Source organism: Mesoplodon bidens (genome assembly GCF_964165515.1).
Source record: "Mesoplodon bidens genome assembly, chromosome: 5".
Taxonomy (NCBI): domain Eukaryota; kingdom Metazoa; phylum Chordata; class Mammalia; order Artiodactyla; family Ziphiidae; genus Mesoplodon; species Mesoplodon bidens.
The window spans coordinates 120,487,852-120,505,640 of NC_138161.1; positions in this window are offsets into that span (position 1 = coordinate 120,487,852).

The window sequence follows — 17,789 nt, forward strand, 5'->3', positions numbered from 1 at the left end:
ACCATATACCAAAATTAACTCAAATAGATGAAAGACCTAAATGAAAGAACTAAAACTATAAAATTCTTAGAAGAAAACATAGGGGGAAATATTCATGGCATTGGATTTGGTAATGATTTCTTAGCTATGACATCAAAAACACAGGCAACAAAAGAAAAAATAGATAAGTTGGACTTCACCAAAAATTTAAATTTTTGTTCATCAAAGGAAAATCTCAACAGAGTGAAAAGAAAACTATGGAATAGGAGAAAATATTTGCAAATCATATATCTGATAAAGGATTGTTATTCATAATATACAAAGAACTCCTACAACTCAACAACAACAAAACACCCCAATTAAAAAATTGGCAAAGGACTTGAAGAGACATTTCTCCAAAGAAAATATACAAATGGCCAATAAGCATTTGAAAATATGCTCAGTATCACTAATCATTAGAGAATGCAAATCAAAACCACAATGAGATACCACTTCACACCCATTAGGATGGTTAGTATAAAATAAATTTTAAAAAAGCAGAAAATACAAAAGTGTTGGCAAGGCCATAGAGAAATTGGAACCTCTGTGCATTGCTGATGGGAATGTATGGCATTACATACATCCAAAAAACGGTATGGCAATTCCTCAAAAAATTAAATAGGGTTACCATGCAATCTAGCAGTTCCACTTCTAGATATATACTCAAAATAAGTGAAAGCAGGGACCTAAAATGATATTTGTACACTCATGTTCACAGCAGCAGTATTCACTATAGCTAAAAGGTAGAAATGAACAAAGAGTCCATCAGCAGATGATTGGATAAACAAAATGTGGTATAGGCATATAGTAAAATCCTATTCAACAATAAAAAGGAACGAACTACTCTTACCTGCAACAATATGGATGAATCTCAAAAAAAAAAAAAAGTTAAATTAAGGAAGCTAACATAAAAGAGTGAATATTATATGATCCCATTTGTATGATATTTCTAAAGAGGGCAAATCCCTAGAAACAGAAAGTAGATCAGTGGTTGCCTGTGACTAAGGCTGAGAGTGGAAATTGGCTTCAAATGGGCATCACGAGACTTTGGGGTGATGGAAATATTCTAAAACTGGATGGTAGTGATGGTTGCACAATAAATTTACTAAGCTCATCAAATTGTACACTTAAAATTGGTGAATTTTATGGTAGGCAAATTATACCTCAATAAATCTGTTTTATAAATTAATCAATCAATTAATTAACTAATTCTGATTTGTGGTTGTCAAACCCAATATAGTAAACTTGTTAACTTTTCCTCAAATCTATAAATTTGATGATATTGCAAGGCAAACTCTCACTAGCATGTTTCAAAGAACTTGACAAGCTGACAGTGGAAGACTTATGGAATAGCAAAGAGCTCAGAGAAGCTAAGACACTGCTGAAGAAGGGTAACCAGGTAAAATTTTAATACAAATTACAATAGTGTGGTATTGGCACAGAATAGATTGAAGGGGCAGAGAGAACCCAGAAACAGACCTAAGCATGGAAACCCATTTTATAATGTGGCTGGTAATGCACATCAGTAGGAAAACAGTAAAATATTCAAAAAATAGTATTGGAACAATTTGTTATTTCTATGTTATAAAAAATAAAATACATTCCTAGTATTATATGCAAAAAATTAATTTCAAGTCAATTGGCTTAATCAAAGACACTTTTAAAAAGGTTAATTTTATAAACTTTTAGAAGAAAATATAAAGTAATTTTTGTTCAAGTTTGAATATTGTAAGATTTCCTAAACACACAAAAATGAATAAAGAACACAGAGGGAGGGGCTTCCCTCATGGCGCAGTGGTTAAGAATCCGCCTGCCAATGCAGGGGACACAGGTTCAAGCCCTGGTCCGGGAAGATCCCACATGCCAGGGAGCAACTAAGTCCATGTGCCACAACTACTGAGCCTGCGCTCTAGAGCCCGTGAACCACATCTACTGAGCCCACGTGCCACAACTACTGAGCCTGCGAGCCACAACTATTGAAGCCCGTGAGCCTTAGAGCCCATACTCTGCAACAAGAGAAGCTACCACAATGAAGAGTAACCCCCACTCACCACAACCAGAGAAAGCCCACATGCAGCAATGAAGACCCAACTCAGACAAAATAAATTAATTAATTAAAACTTAAGATTAAAAAAAAGAACATAGAGGGAAAATTTGAGAAAATTGACTACAATAAAATTATGAATGCTCATATAGTGCAGTATTTAAAGAATATTTTTTAAATCCATGTAAAGGGAGAAAACATTTGCAACGCATTTAAGTGACAGTAGATTTGTTTCCAGAATTTGGAAGTGACTACAAATGAGTAAGAAGATGTAGTAATTCAATTTTTTAAATGGGCATAGTACTTGAACAAGTTCTTCACAGAAAAAGAAATATAAGGAAAATTGTATAGGGAGAAAAAAAAAGGGTGGGGGCTTTTAGGTGCCCCTAAAAGCAGCTTTTCGGTGGCTCTAGCCAGTGCCCTACATGGCAGTTTCCCGCCTTTCAGCCCCATCCTGCAGCACCTCAGCAAATTTCTCTGCCGTTTAGTGCACAAAAGCCACATTTTTCCAACAAAGTCTGAGTCTCCACTTTGCTTGGGGGTGGGGAGCATCTTCCAAAATGTTAGTTCTTTAAATACTCTATTTTATCCCTGGAGGTAGTGGATGCTTCCTAAGTCCCCCATTCTATTCCTATTGAATTCTTTAGAGTGCTCTTTATTCCTTAGTAGTTAATCTCCTATTGTTATTTAATGATTCTTTGCATTTAAACGTTCCCTATTTGGTTTACTGTGTGATTTCCATCTCCTGACACAAAGATCAAATCCCTTTTTGTAAAGAGTGCCCTATAATTTTTCAAGAGCTACCTGACCTATCTCCACTTCTGTATTCATCTTTGCTGAAATCCCCTCCAATCAAAGCCTAGCCTAGAAATTTGTTTGAATCGTATTTGTTTTCCTTTACCTTTAAGTGACCAGGTTCTGTACCTTTCATGCAATGACTCTGATGGTTTTCTCTGACCTTTTGTGGCAAGTAAATTACCTCTGCAGGGCCCTTCCAGAGGCAGAACATCCACAGTTTCCACTGAGTATGCTTGTAGGTCAGCTTCATGTTCACTTTGAACAGGGAAAATAAATAGTAAAAGATAATTTTTTCAAGCCAATATATTTTGACAAATGATATATTTATGTGCCACAGAGAATAAATGACCTCAATAATCATAAATGAATGCTGCTGGAATCACAGTATTTTTTTTCCAAATCAGACTTTATTCTAGGAGATAAGTAAGCTACTAGTCATCCACTGATTTTGCCTTCCTTTGCCACTGTGTTCCTGCTTACTGAAAATTAAAGGCCCCCTTTCTTTTTACCTAAATGATTAATGGAACATGCTAAGCAACTCTCTCTTTCTGCAGTTCATTGCAAATGTGAGAAATATTGTCAGAAACAAAATGAACCTTTTGGAATTGACTGATTTCTCCCATTTAAAAAAATTTTATCTTGCAACTAAATGACAATATTTTTTAAAAAAGTAAAGTAAAAGAAGAAAACCTGCACCAAGGTTTTGACTTCTGATCCGCATTCCTAAGGCAGAAAAAGCATAATCTAAATAAGATGTTTCCAGAATTTACCTTATAAAAGTCTCTTGCCTTTTCAAGGCCTTATCAAAATGAATTAAAAAAACAAATTTACATTTTTCTTTTATTATTATTGCTCCACTTTCTGATTGGACCAAACATAAATAAGCTATATTTTATCCAACCTATTTCACTTCTAAACTTGTACCATTCAAGCAACAGAAGACATTTGCTGAGATGTGTAAAAATTTAAACGTAATGCATGCTATCTGTAAACAGAGAGAGAATGAGATTGTTACGGGTTTGGCGTGTGTTGCCTCACAATAGCTTCAATCAAGGAGTCCAAGAGAAGACCCGGACCCGCAATCTCAGTCCTCGCGATAGCAAGCAAAGAATTGCAGCTTACCACTTCCTGTGGAAGCTCGAAGCAAAGTCTATTTAAGCATAGGTACATTCTCAGAGAGACGCAGCAGCTGTTTCTGTGAACTGAAATCAGCATTCCTATACAGACTTAAGGGCATTTTCGAGAAGTTTTCGGGCAGCTGGGGTGAGTGACAGAGGATCATTATTTGATTGACAGTCCCGAGCTATTTAACAAGTCTACTATTGTGCATGCTCTCACCCTTGATTCGCTAAGAAATGCCCATGGAGGGGGCTGGGGAACAAAACCACATGTAGATTTTATTATAATGACGGTATAATGAGTTTGGGTTTACTGTAGGTTATACGCCTGTCTGGCCTGGGCATGCGCAGCCCAGGGACGCTCCCTCGTGTTACTGTGTCCCTCTTTCAGGATAAGCTGCCCACCCCACGACCATAATTTCTTCTGTTCTGGACGGAGTCAGGGGAGGGTCCCCAGATGGTTGGAGTGTAACTCAACTACTCCCCCTTGTCTTTTTGCCACTGTCACCGCCTTGCTGCTAATGTCTAACTACCTAACAAAATGATAAGGGTGTTATTGAATTTTGTGAATATGTCTAATATAGAAGGTTAAAGACAGTTCTAAAAAATTCACATAACACTTGTTTATTGATTGATAATTATGAACATTTCATTTGTCTTATACTTACATATATAGTATTTGTGTTTGTATAAAAACATATGAAGCACACACAAGGATATGCATACTTTTATTATGGATCATTTAAAATACAAAAATTAAAAAGTCAAATCCATGGAATTCACATATGTCGAACATTGATATCAAAAGTAAATTGAAATCTTAGGAACATAGTGTTTTTGGAGTCCAATTTGTGATGAATGGCACATTGTTTTCTTTGCTTGTTTATTTATTATTATTATTTTTAATTTTAATCCAAGACAGTGATGCCTCTCACTACGGGAGAATTGATTCCATGGCAGCACAGTCTTTAGAAAAGCCTGGGTCTTTAAGACTAGAGAGTCCAAGTTGAAATCTCATGCTTGCCCTGCAACTTTGGACCAATAAATTTAGTCTTTTGGGTCTCAGTATTTTCACCCATAAAACAGAGATTAAAAATATTCAACTCAAAACTGTTGAATGGACTAAATGAAATGATGCAAGTAAAACAAAAAAATTGAATCACAATAGAGGAAACTTCCGTCCCCTGCTAAATAACCCAAGCATTTAGGAAACCATAACTTGAAAAACTGTCCAAAACAGGATGGAAAGGTCCAGGCCAAGGCAATTATGGTATCTTTGCATTTCAAGTCCATCTAGGGATGGCTTACCAAAATGAAGTTTAACCACGCCCTACTCTCCACCAGTAGTTGGTAATGAATTATTGATATCCATAAATCTATGAGACCTGACATATTCAGAATGGATTAATGAAATGGATGAAACCATAGATCACTTTTGGATTGCCTATATTTTCCTGAACATTATTAAAGTACAATAAACATATGGAAAAATGCACAGGTTGATGAATTTTCACACACTGGGCACACTCATGTAACCAACACAAAGATCAGGGAACAAATATTGTGTGAACCCCAGAAGGCTCCATTTGCTCCCTTCTGGTCACTACCCCTGACTCCCACCCTAAGGACAACCACTATCCTGGATTTTAATGGCAGAGATTAATTTTGAGAATGTACTCAGTTTTTAAGCCACTTCTAAGTTGCTAAATCATTCAAGATCTTATTCAACAAGTATTCATTCAGTGGCTCTTAAGGGCCCAAGAATTATACTAGCTATATGGTAGTGAATGAAATAAAACTTAGCCCCTGCCTTCATGGAGCATATGGTCTAGCAAGAGTTAGAAAATGATGAAATTTAAAAATCTAATCCAATATTATGCACTTGGTGAGCCAAAATCCACATTTATTTCCTAGGGAAGCATGCCTGCAACAAGTTCCCTAGACAAGCCGTTGACCCAGTTTCCCACAAAAGACTTTACATAAGTTATCATCTCTTTAAATTCTATTCAGGATTCCATACTGAGCTTAAAAGACTTCATGAACAAACAAGAAATAATTTTAGTAAAATCATAAACATATTAAGAGAAGGGAGGGAAATTCAGGACTAGGTCCCTTTAACCTGGCTCATGATATCCAGTTATGTTCTCTAGAGTACTAACTCCATCAGAAGTTGATAACATTCTTCAATCAATATTTCTAGGTCATAAAATTTTTAAAACTGGTGGGTTATATAAAAGTGTTATTTTGGGGAAATTTTGGGATTTCTCATAGCCTTAATATATTAACGTTATTTCTAATTATTCAAGGGCATGGGGATTATAATATGTATCACTTTCCAAACAAACTAAATCACAGAACAACTTTTCTTCGTGAATCTTACTAAACAATCTGCTAGGAGGAAGATAATGTAGCAATGATGGTTAAGAGAGTGTTTGGTGTTTGACAATTCTGTATTCGAGTATATCATACAAGGCAGGAAACTCAACATCTCTTTTATTTATTTATTTTTTATCTTTATTGGAGTATAATTGCTTTACAATGGTGTGTTAGTTTCTGCTTTATAACAAACTGAATCAGCTATACATGTACATATATCCCCATATCTCCTCCCTCTTGCATCTCCCTCCCACCCTCCCTATCCCACCCCTCTAGGTGGTCACAAAGCACCGAGCTGATCTCCCCATAAGATGTAGCTGCTTCCCACTAGCTATCTATTTTACATTTCGTTGTCACTGAGTTTTGAACCATAATATTTATACCTCATCAGCTTCCAAATGGTTCCATGATCTGTCAGCAGTGAGCAAGGCAGCGCAATGAGACATGCCAGGATATTTCCAAGTCATTTTTTAGGGAGGCTCCAGAAAGAGAAAGTTGAAGCCTGGGGGCATTTGAATTATTCTACCTTGAGTCACGCTTGTGAGGTTTTTAAATTTCCTGATGTGTGTGTAGTGTGGCCAAAAAAAAAAATCAAAACACATTCTAACATCTGGTGGGAGAAGAGGAGTTACACATAGATGGTTAACACCTTAGGAGGCAGAGGTGAGCTCTAAGCCTCTAAGGTTCTAGGTATGCCCTCTAAGATGATTGAAAAAGACCTTCTCCTTTAAGCCTCCTAGGTAACTGGAAAAATTACCTTCTATCTCCAGACTATTTCACACACCTGTAAAGAGAAGACAGTGATCTCCTACTATAGTGTCATTCTAGTGAAGATTAAGAAGTACTAAACATTTTATAAGTACAAAAAATTATGTCAACCACACATTTTTATAAAGCTATGAATAAATATTATTCTTTCTCCTCCACAAAAATAATAATTGTACATCACTGGATGCTATATTCCATGCCATATTTCTATTACCATTTGTGGTGGCCATCAGAATGCACTCTGAAGGCTTTCAACTGCAAGGATGCTAATTAACTAGCAGCTCTGCCCTGGAACCATCACATTTGTGCAGAGGACACACCTCCAAGGATGGCTCCCAGCCAATGGCAGGATGGCAGAGATACTAAGGCAGGCCCATTCCTGGAAGACTTGGAACTCCTCTGACAGCAAATTTTGGCCCTAGGACTTCCCAATGGCTTTGCTAAACCTTTCTTAGATGGCTTGGAAGTCTGCAACACTTGCACCTCACCCTTGTTTCCTCTCTTCCTCATTCAAGATCAGACATGCATTGAGGTCTCCTGACTCTCCTTTTCCCATTTTCTCACTCAGGTATTTCCCCTAACAAAATCTTTTTATGCTTAATCTTATCTTATTGTCTGGTTCTCAAAGGACCTGAACTAACATTCCATTTAAGGACTATCGTTACGTAGCAGAAACTGTTGTCAGCTTGTCCACATCACTTGGCCCAGTGGAAGGCTATCTGCAGCTGCCATGGAACCTTCTCACAAGCACCTGCAACTTCCTGACCAAGCCTCCACTGCTCTGTGCTCAGGCAGCCTGGAAGAAGGCTGAGCATGGAGGAGAGGGATAGGCTCCCAGGCATGGTTCTCAACCAATGAACGAGGAGAAATGGTGGATAAACCTTCTTTTCTTGCCCCTCCATGAGACCCTAAATCATGTTTTATAAGGTCACATAGAAGATTCCCAATGGCTCCATGCATTAAGTTCTCAACTTAGCCACCCTTTTTTGGGAATCTTCCCTTCCGTCTTCACTCCCATATGATTTCTTCCTGGGATCATCTCCCAAATAAACTCCTTGTACCCAAATCCATGATTTTGTTCTGCATTTGGGGAAACTCAAAATAAGGCACATCATCAAAATCGAGTGTTACATTTTAAATTGTTTTATTTATTGAAGAATTCATGAATTCTAAGTCTATTGAGGCCAAGAAAGTAGAGCAAATGAATGACTCCAGCCAGGTGGAAGAATACAGAGAGGGATGGAGATGTGATGAATTGCAGAGCACAGGCTTTGTGTAAAGAGGGTGGTAGTTACTTACTCCCAGCCCATTTGCTATGCATAAATATGGATCTATTGATAGAAAGCCAGGTGCTCTGATATTTACAGAGAGTCAATGAAGTCATCTAATATATATGGGTAAAATTTCAAGGCTTTTAAAAAGCTTTGTGGACCAAACAAATACATCTATCTCCTGCATACAGAAGTAGACCTGGAGTTTGTGATCAGTGATTAGAGATTCAGGCCAAGGATCCTGGTGGGTTTAAAGATGTACAAATGCAAATAAATGCCACTCCTTTGATGCCATCCATTTGCAACAATAAACTCTTGATGTCCTCCTGTTCTACTTTTTTTTATAATCTTGAGAGAATTCTAGGGCTTGTGGCCTATCAAATCCAATAAGAAATCAGGTGAGTCAACATGACATCAAGTGTCTTGTGCAGCCTGTGTACATGAAGGAATCAAGAGACAAAAAGAGTTTTGTTCTTTTCTCTGAAGCATAAAGCTGATGTTTTAAGAACAGAGGCAAGTTGAGGGAATTCTCATTCTTAAAGAAACTGTTGCTAACTTAAAGAGAAACTCTTGAAGACTAAATATTCTTATGATGACTTGAAATGCATCAAATTTTACCTTGCTTTCAAGTTGTATTTGGTATGTCTGTTTCATCTCTCTGTATTTTTTTCCAGTGGGTCCTTGCTAATGGTAAATTATAGCACTTCTATTGTTACTTCAAATCTTTGATGCTGCAAACTGTCCTCCTCATCTTTCCTGCATCCAGTATTCTGTAGCCCTCTTTTCTTAACTCCTGATCATCCTTTATAAGACTTAGCTTGAATATAACCATCTCAGTGAATTTTCCTTCCCTGAACAGCTAGACAGAGTTAAGGGCCCTAGGTGTTCAGAGACACTTCCATAAATCTCTTTGACAATACTCCTATTGTATAATTATTATCTGTTTCATTTCCCTCTGCACAAGAATCTTGTTATGGATCAGGCCACATATACATTTTTATTCCAATGTCCAGCATAGAGCCTGGCATAAGTAAGTGATTAACACATAGTTCATGAATGGGTGCCAGTTCCTGTCTTACCCTCCATTCCTGTTCCCACCTGTATCCGCCCCATTCTCTTCCACTCTGATGCCAGCAGGGTTTATGATGAAAAACTAAAACTGGCATTCCAAGGCCTATTCCATAATACCCCGTGGATCCTGGAATTTCTATCTCTATGTTCTTAATGCCCTGAATGGAAACCTAAGGAGGAGGAAGATGGGAAAGCAAAAAAGATACAGAGGAGGCATTGACTAAGGCAAATTTGACAGTCCTAAGGATTTTACTCACTTATAATTGGAGAAGTGGACAGCATACCTCATTTCAGCCTCACAAAATCCCTTAGAGATAAGGAGGATAAACATTATTATCCCAGTTTAGAGAGTGCTAAAGAAAGAGGATGTTGAGGTATGGAGTGCGTGTATGACCTAGTATGATCTATTCATTCCTTCCCCACTCTTACTTATCCCTACTCCCAATTTCTTCTGATTTAAAGACCAGGGGACCATTTTTTTCCTCAAGTGACCTCTGAATGACAGACTTAATGCCTCCTCCTTGTTTCTTTTCCTCCTTGCTGTTGTCTCTGTTAGCCTGCTTTGCTAAAAATCAAATACAGTGACAATTCAGCCAGAATAAATGAGTAACCTGTTAAGTAATGTTACACAGCTTCGTTTGTAAAGGAATTTGAGACTGGCTTGACATCCATCTATCAAGCCTGGTTAGTGCTAATAAAATCAGGCCTCCCACAGTACACGTGGATGGGCTGGCTGACCCTGCATCTCAAATGATTCATGGTAATTTGTGGTTCCCTGTGATAGTTAGAAGTCCTGTAGGAGGAAAAAGCTAAATAACTCCCTTCAAGTGATGGAGGCTGTCAAAAAAATAGGTCTTATATGCCTGTACTTCTTTGTGCTCCTCTAAGAAAGCATCTGGAGCAGCTCATTTTGGAAGATGGTGTATAGTTCCAAAATGGCAAAGTGGGTCAGATAGAGGGAAGCTAGGGAGAAACTAGAGATGCCTTCAATTCCACATCCCCCCTTGACTCTGCAAGTGGAAGCATCTACCTTTGTCCAAAAGCAGAGTTTAGGGCAAGAAATATAACCTTCATGTTGACTCTGCTTGCCTGGCTGGTCTGGGTGGGGAACAGTAAAAAGGTACATAGGTAAGGATCTCTTCCTCTGAGAAGATGGAATAGACATAATTTTCCCTATTTCTCCCACTAATTACAAGCAAAAATCTTGGGTATTATATATCTGATAAATGTAGACAACTCCAAAAGATGGAGAGAAGAAGACAGCTTGGCTAGGGATCTTGAGACCCAGAGAACGATACAGTACTGACTTCTCTGGGTTTTCTTTTTGTCTAATATATTCCAGACTTGGAACTAAAAAAGCTGACAATCCAGAAATGCCAGTAGGTTAAAATAACCCCAACAAAAGTCAGCCCTCATTATTTACAGGGCCAGAAAAGGGGTAACCTGGGAAGACAGAAAACTTTAGACCATACCTCTCTACTTCAGCCAAACACCACAGAGAACGGTTGTGACTCCCACCCCAACCCAGCCCAGCAAAGATGGAGTGGGTAGCCTAGACATCCTCCTTTGTCAGTATGGTTTCAGAGAGGTCAGAGAAGAGAGCCGGGAAGTGCACTGCCACCAGGTGATAAGTTCCCCATGAAGAGTCAATAGAGACCATGGATTTCCACATACATCTTGCAGCATTGAAGCACGACACCCAGTCCCGGATGGGGTGGCATTACAGGAGGTCGAATGCAGAGTCAGGGCATTCACCACCGTCCAGTGATAATTAGATCTGCCTCCCATGATGCCAGTGGAGGCCTCATAGGAAAGAGTGACAAGACATTCCTGCCTAATGCTAACACTGACCCTAAAGGCAACCCTGCCTTTTCCAACCAGAGAGATATTAGTGGGGGCTTAGTGGGGAAGAAGAGCCCTCACTCAGGAATAAGTAAGCCCTTCACCTACTTTAGTGTCAGTGGGGGCAGAATTGGGCACCTGAACTTCAGCTCCCACTTGGCAGTAAGGGGGTGGCACACCCTCCCAAACTTATCCCACAGAGTGTCAGAGGAACCAGGCTAAAACAGAAGCTTAATATCCAAAGAGGCCAGCTTTTATTAAAGTAAAAATCAAACATGATACCAAGAACTAGGAATATCTCAAACTGATTGAAAAAAAGACAATTAAGAGACACCAACCTCAAGACAATAGATGATGAAAGATACCAAAGGAAATTAGAAATGGAGAGGCATACTGAATTCATGAATTAGAAAATGACAGAGTAAAGATGTGAATTCCTATAAATAGTACATGTTTACAATAATTCCTATCAAAATCTCAGAAAACATTTTTGTATAGGTAAGCTTATTCCAAAATGTGTATGTAAAAGCAAAGGAACTAGAATAGCTAAAATAAATTTGAAAATAAAGATAAAATGGGAGGAATCTGTTTTCCTGGTTTCACCATTTACTATATACCTATGGTAATCGAGACTATGGAAGCAAATGGTCACAAAATGAACACCCATAGGCCACAAAAATAAAAAAAATTAACCTTGATCTAAGTCTCATACCTTATACAAAAACTTAACCAAAATGAATCACGTGCACAGGGGTAAAACAGAAAATTACTTATAGAACAATGGAGGGAAAATAAATATTTTAATTGAATGTTTCATCTTACATTATAGGATTCCGTACACTTATCCAAATGTAATAACTGTATGAAGAATAATTAATTCAAGTAACAAATATTATGCAACATAAAAACAGAATAACTAAGTTGCACAATGTTATAAAGCCTTGAGTAAAGATTTTGTTTAGAACTTAGGAATAAGTGGTTTGGACAATTCAAAACTCTCTTTTGGATTCTCCATAACAATAAATAATTTAGGGCTTCCCTGGTGGTGCAGTGGTTGAGAATCTGCCTGCCGATGCAGGGGACACAGGTTTGAGCCCTGGTCTGGGAAGATCCCACATGCCACGGAGCAACTAGGCCCATGAGCCACAACTACTGAGCCTGCACATCTGGAGCCTGTGCTCCACAACAAGAGGGGCCACTATAGTGAGAGGCCCACGCACCGCAATGAAGAGTGGCCCCCACTTGCCACAACTAGAGAAAGCCTTCACACAGGAACGAAGACCCAACACAGTCAAAAATAAATAAATTAATTAATTAAAAAATAAAAAATAAATTGTTTAATCAACATTGGGGTCTCTGCTCAGGCACAGAAACTGAGAATGACCAGTATTTTTTATTATTTTTTTAAAATGTCGGTGATCAGTAACTTAAAAGTAAAACGGAATGACATTTTTCTAAGTCTGAGGTAGGAGGTTCTAGTTAGACCTTAAGTGCTCATATGGCTGTATTATCGCTGAGGTGTGGAAATTTGTTTCATTATTCTTAAGGATTATCTGCTTGAAAAAAGAGAGCGAAGAAGATACATCTTTTAAAAATAGATCATGCATTTCCCCACTGTGTTCTATCCAATTTTCTCTCCCTTACCAGGGACAGATTCTTTTTCTTCGCTTTAAATTCATGTAAACTTTTAAAAAGGAGACATAGGAAAAAAGAGAAAATATTTGAAATTTTATCCTTCTCATTTTATACCTTAGAGAAGAGATATTTGGTAGAAATATAATGCAAGCCACAAATATACACCACATATGTAATTTTAAATTTTCTAGTAGCTATATTTGTTTTGTTTTGTTTTGTTTTGTTTTTCTTGTTTTGTTTTGGTTTTTTTTGGTGGTACGCAGACCTCTCACTGTTGTGGCCTCTCCCATTGCAGAGCACAGGCTCTGGACGCGCAGGCTTAGCAGCCATGGCTCATGGGCCAGCTGCTCCATGACATGTGGGATCTTCCTGGACTGGGGCACGAACCCGTGTCCCCTGCATCGGCAGACGGACTCTCAACCACTGCGCCACCAGCGAAGCCCTCTAGTAGCTATGTTTTTTAAAAAAGGAAATAGATTATATTGTTATTAACAGTTTATTGTATTTAATCTAATATATTTAAAGTATTATCATTTCAACATGTATTCAACATAAAAATGTTAGTGAGATAATTTACATTCTTTTCTTGTACTGTCTTTGAAATCTGGTGTGTATTTTATACTTTCAGTGCATTCAATTCAGACTAGCCACATTTCAAGTGCTCAGTAGCCACTGCTTAATGGCTCCCAGGTTGAACGGTGAAGCTCAGAGAATAATAAGTAAATGTTTTCTTTATGCTAAAAGATTTCATGTACTGATTACAGCCACAATGTTTCCTTGGTGTGCCCACAATCTTCATATATTTATGTTGCTCTATTAATCTATAGAGTAGACTTTTTAATAGTGATACACAATTGAATATTTAAGGTTAGCTTATTTCTTCTTCAGGTCCTTATTTCCTTTTGTGAACTAAAAATTGCCTTTAATTCTGTGCAAATTCAAGAACAAACTGCAACATTTGCCAATAGTTCTACAGCAGTAATATAATAGGCCACATTCAACAAGAAGAAAAACTATGCTCTTGAATTTTTTTTTCTTTTAGTTCTCCTGAAATACATATGAAAGTAAGAGGCAAGGTCTGTAACTAAAATGAGAAGTCTTGAATTACCATTCTATTCTAAAACAGAAATAAACTGTTATAACTATTACTTTTCAGTAGGAATTCCAGGGCAATGGAATCGTGTGTTGGAGGTCCCCAAAGGTCCAGAAAATGTGGTTATTTTGTCTATGCAAATGACAAACAGATCTAATGGCTAGATAGAACACCATATTGAAATTGCTATTCTTTCTTTGGGCTTTTTTTTTTTTTTTTTTTTTTTTTACTTTGCCTTCATTCTCGTTATTTCTTGATGTACTGCAGTGATAGACACAGAATCTAAGTACTTCCTCCTACCTCCATGGCCACTACCCTCTTCTGTGCCTCCATCATTTCCTGTGTGGATTACTAAAATAGCCCCTGGTACCCTCGCCTCCTTCCACCTGTGCCCCTATACAGTCTATTCCAAACTCCGCAACCAGAAGAAATATGCGCAATTATGTAATTACTCTAAGAAAACTTGGCACTGCTTTCAGTTTCTCTTAAACCCCAGAATGTCCCACTGAGCCATGCAGACCCTGGCCCCCTTGGTCTCCCAGACTCCAGATCCTACGCTACTTCCCAATGCTAACTGCACGCCACACACCCTGGCCTCACTGATGTTTTTGGAACAAACTGGCAAACTCCATTCATGGGTTCCTTACACTGGCTATTCGCTTTGCCCAGAAGGCTCTTTCCCACATGTCTACGTGGTTTCTTTCTCACCTACCTCAACTCTGCTCACTTTCACTTTTTCAGTGACGTCTACCCTGACCACCACATTTTTTTTTAAACATCTTTATTGGAGTATAATTGCTTTACAATGTTGTGTTAGTTGCTGCTGTATAACAAAGTGCATCAGCTGTACGTATACATATATCCCCATATCCCCTCCCTCTTGCATCTCCCTCCCACTCTCCCTATCCCACCCCTCTAGTGACCATCACATTTTAATTTGCAACCCAACTGTATCTCTCCCCTTGGCTTTCCAAATCCCCCTTTCTTCTCCCCTTCTCTCTCAACACTTATCATTTTCTAATACACTACATCATTTATAATTTTCTTATTAATAATGTCAATTTTATTTTCTGCTGTAGGACATTACAATGGACACTCCACCAGGGTACAGATTTTTGTTTTTTCTTAGTCTTGCCTCTGAGTTAACGAATGAGTTTTGATATTTATGCTTCTATATGGTAGAAATATTAAATTTTAGCCTTTATCCTTCACATTTTCTTTTTCTCCACCCTGCTTTATATTTATCCTTTATCATGTATATATCACTTATAACCATTTCTAACAGGCTGTGTATTTTAGTTAGCCATTTTGTTTAATGTCCCTCACTCCTCCTTGAATATGTATTACCTGTGAGCAGGGTATTTGTCTGTTTTGTTCACAGTTTTATCCCCGTACCTAAGAGAATGCCTAAGTGTCATGGCAGATATTCAATCTATACTCATTGAATATATGAATGAATTGGAGGCCAGCAATTTTACACTTGAGTGAGGTATCTAGTGCATTTGGACTATGGGTTAACATCAAGAGAATTTGACTTCTCTGAGAAATCCAGAAGATTTGCATTTCTCATGGTCTAGTCTACTTCATTCACTATGTTCTTGCACATGAGTAGCATTTAACCTTCATCATAGCTCTGCATACACAAACTTAGCAATGAACAGTAAGAAAAAATAACTGAATTTGGCATCCTTGATGAACAAACTGAAGATGTTTTCATTCAGGTACACTTCACCAGGCAACATGAAGCCAGAGTCACTTCATTATATTGTTAAGAGAGTCTATAAAATAGAAAACATCAAAATAGGGTAAAGTAAGGATTAGAAAAGGCGAAAGTAATCACATGTATACAGAAAGAATTTTTTTCTTAAAGCACCCTTGGATTTTGGCTTATCAACATTAACTGTATTATCCAGTTAGTTAGGTAACCGACTGGCAGTAGTTCACATGTATTTAAAACCAATGCTTTTCAGCAAGGTGTGAGGTATCAGCAACACTGGCTAGTGAGGAAAAACAGTCTACTCCAGCTTGTACATACTTAGAGGACACTGTTTTAGAGATATAGCAGATCTGAATAAGGAAACTTAAAACCAGTGTGTGAAGTCTCCTTTGGGACTTCTGCTCCAAGATAGATATTTTGGATTTTCCATTTTTATTTGAAACTGGAAAACTCCTTCCTATACATTACAAATTGGCTGGGAGCACATGACTACATATGTTTGACTGCCTTATTTTAGATGTCAGCAACCACCCACTGTATATTGAATAAATAATTAGCCAGAAGAGATTAAGAGGATGAGGGTTTGCTGTAAACCTCAGGATGCTTTCAAAATTAAATATGTATAAAGTTTAATTTGTAACTAAATATGTCATTTTTAAAACACTCTCAAAAATAAATTTCCTTAAATCAACTATAAAACTACCCAAGAAATTTCCATTTTCTCCACAATGAAGTCCTGCATCCCAAAACTGTATTTAGACACAAGTTATAAGGTAAAACCAATTATCAGATTAACGTAAGTAAACATTTTCAAAATCTTACTTCTAAAATTTAAAAAAATGATCGGTGAAAAAATAATAAGTGCTTTGCCTTGAATGTTTAGTTCATTAATTTTTTTCCAGTTCACATTCTGTATGGACTCAAAGCTGAAGTAATAGAATAATAGATGGGGAATTTGATGTTTTGTGAGTCAAGGAATTCAATAGGGGAAGTCAGATGGCCAGAGTGCCTTTCTGGAAATGAAGATAAGGCAATGCCAATATAATGATCGATTTATTTTCTCATCAGATGGTATTATCCATTGTGTGCTTCAAATATATGCATTCCAAATTCGTTTAGTAAGTCTAAGCACAATATAAAGATGAGAGACAATATCAGCAGATTCTATGTCTCATCCCTGACCTGGCCATGGCCCATGGTTTAGAGACAATATAGCAATCTGCAGAAGTAAGCCATGCAAAATAGAGATCTAAAAAGTATAAACTAAACAATAACCCCTCAAAAAATGTAGATACTACAGATAGGAAAAATGATCACTAGTGTATGAATTAATAGAACAGATGATCAGAACCCACTTTGGTTGTGATATCTCATCATTTGTTTGTTTTTGCCTGTTAGTCATTAAATCATTAGAGCTTATCACTAAAAGAAAATATGATCACATGAAAAAAAAAGTTTAAATTTCACACATCTTGGATTTCATAGCAGGAACCTACACTCAGGACATAAAACCCCAATATTAGAGTATACACTAACTTCCTAACCATTTGTTCAAATGTTTCTGTATATTAAACCTTGTTGTGGTGGTTGGATTTTTGTTTGTTTTGTTTTCATAGAGAATTATACTCATAAATCTATAAACTAAAGATAGTTCCCAAACATTTTTCTTTATTTATTTATTTAACAGCATCACAGGAAATTAATAAGCACCAGAATCACATATATTTAGCTCTTGTGTATTATTTCTCATTTTTTCTTTTAAAAAATAGTTGAAAAAGTCAGTTTTTCTATCTAAATTTACCATTGATTTTTTCTCTTTAGTTTTCTAATAAAAAGCCATTTTATGATAAAAGTGATCATCATTATGATGCTCATAATTAGTAGGAGAGCAGAAATTTATATTCTACAAATTACATAGAAAATATAATGTACCCTGGTGTCTTTCACAAAGACTTCCAAGCAGAACTTGGAGGAAGAGCTTATTGCTTTCAGCTTTAAGTATCCTGGAATATATTACATCTTTGTTTTAGGTAAGAAG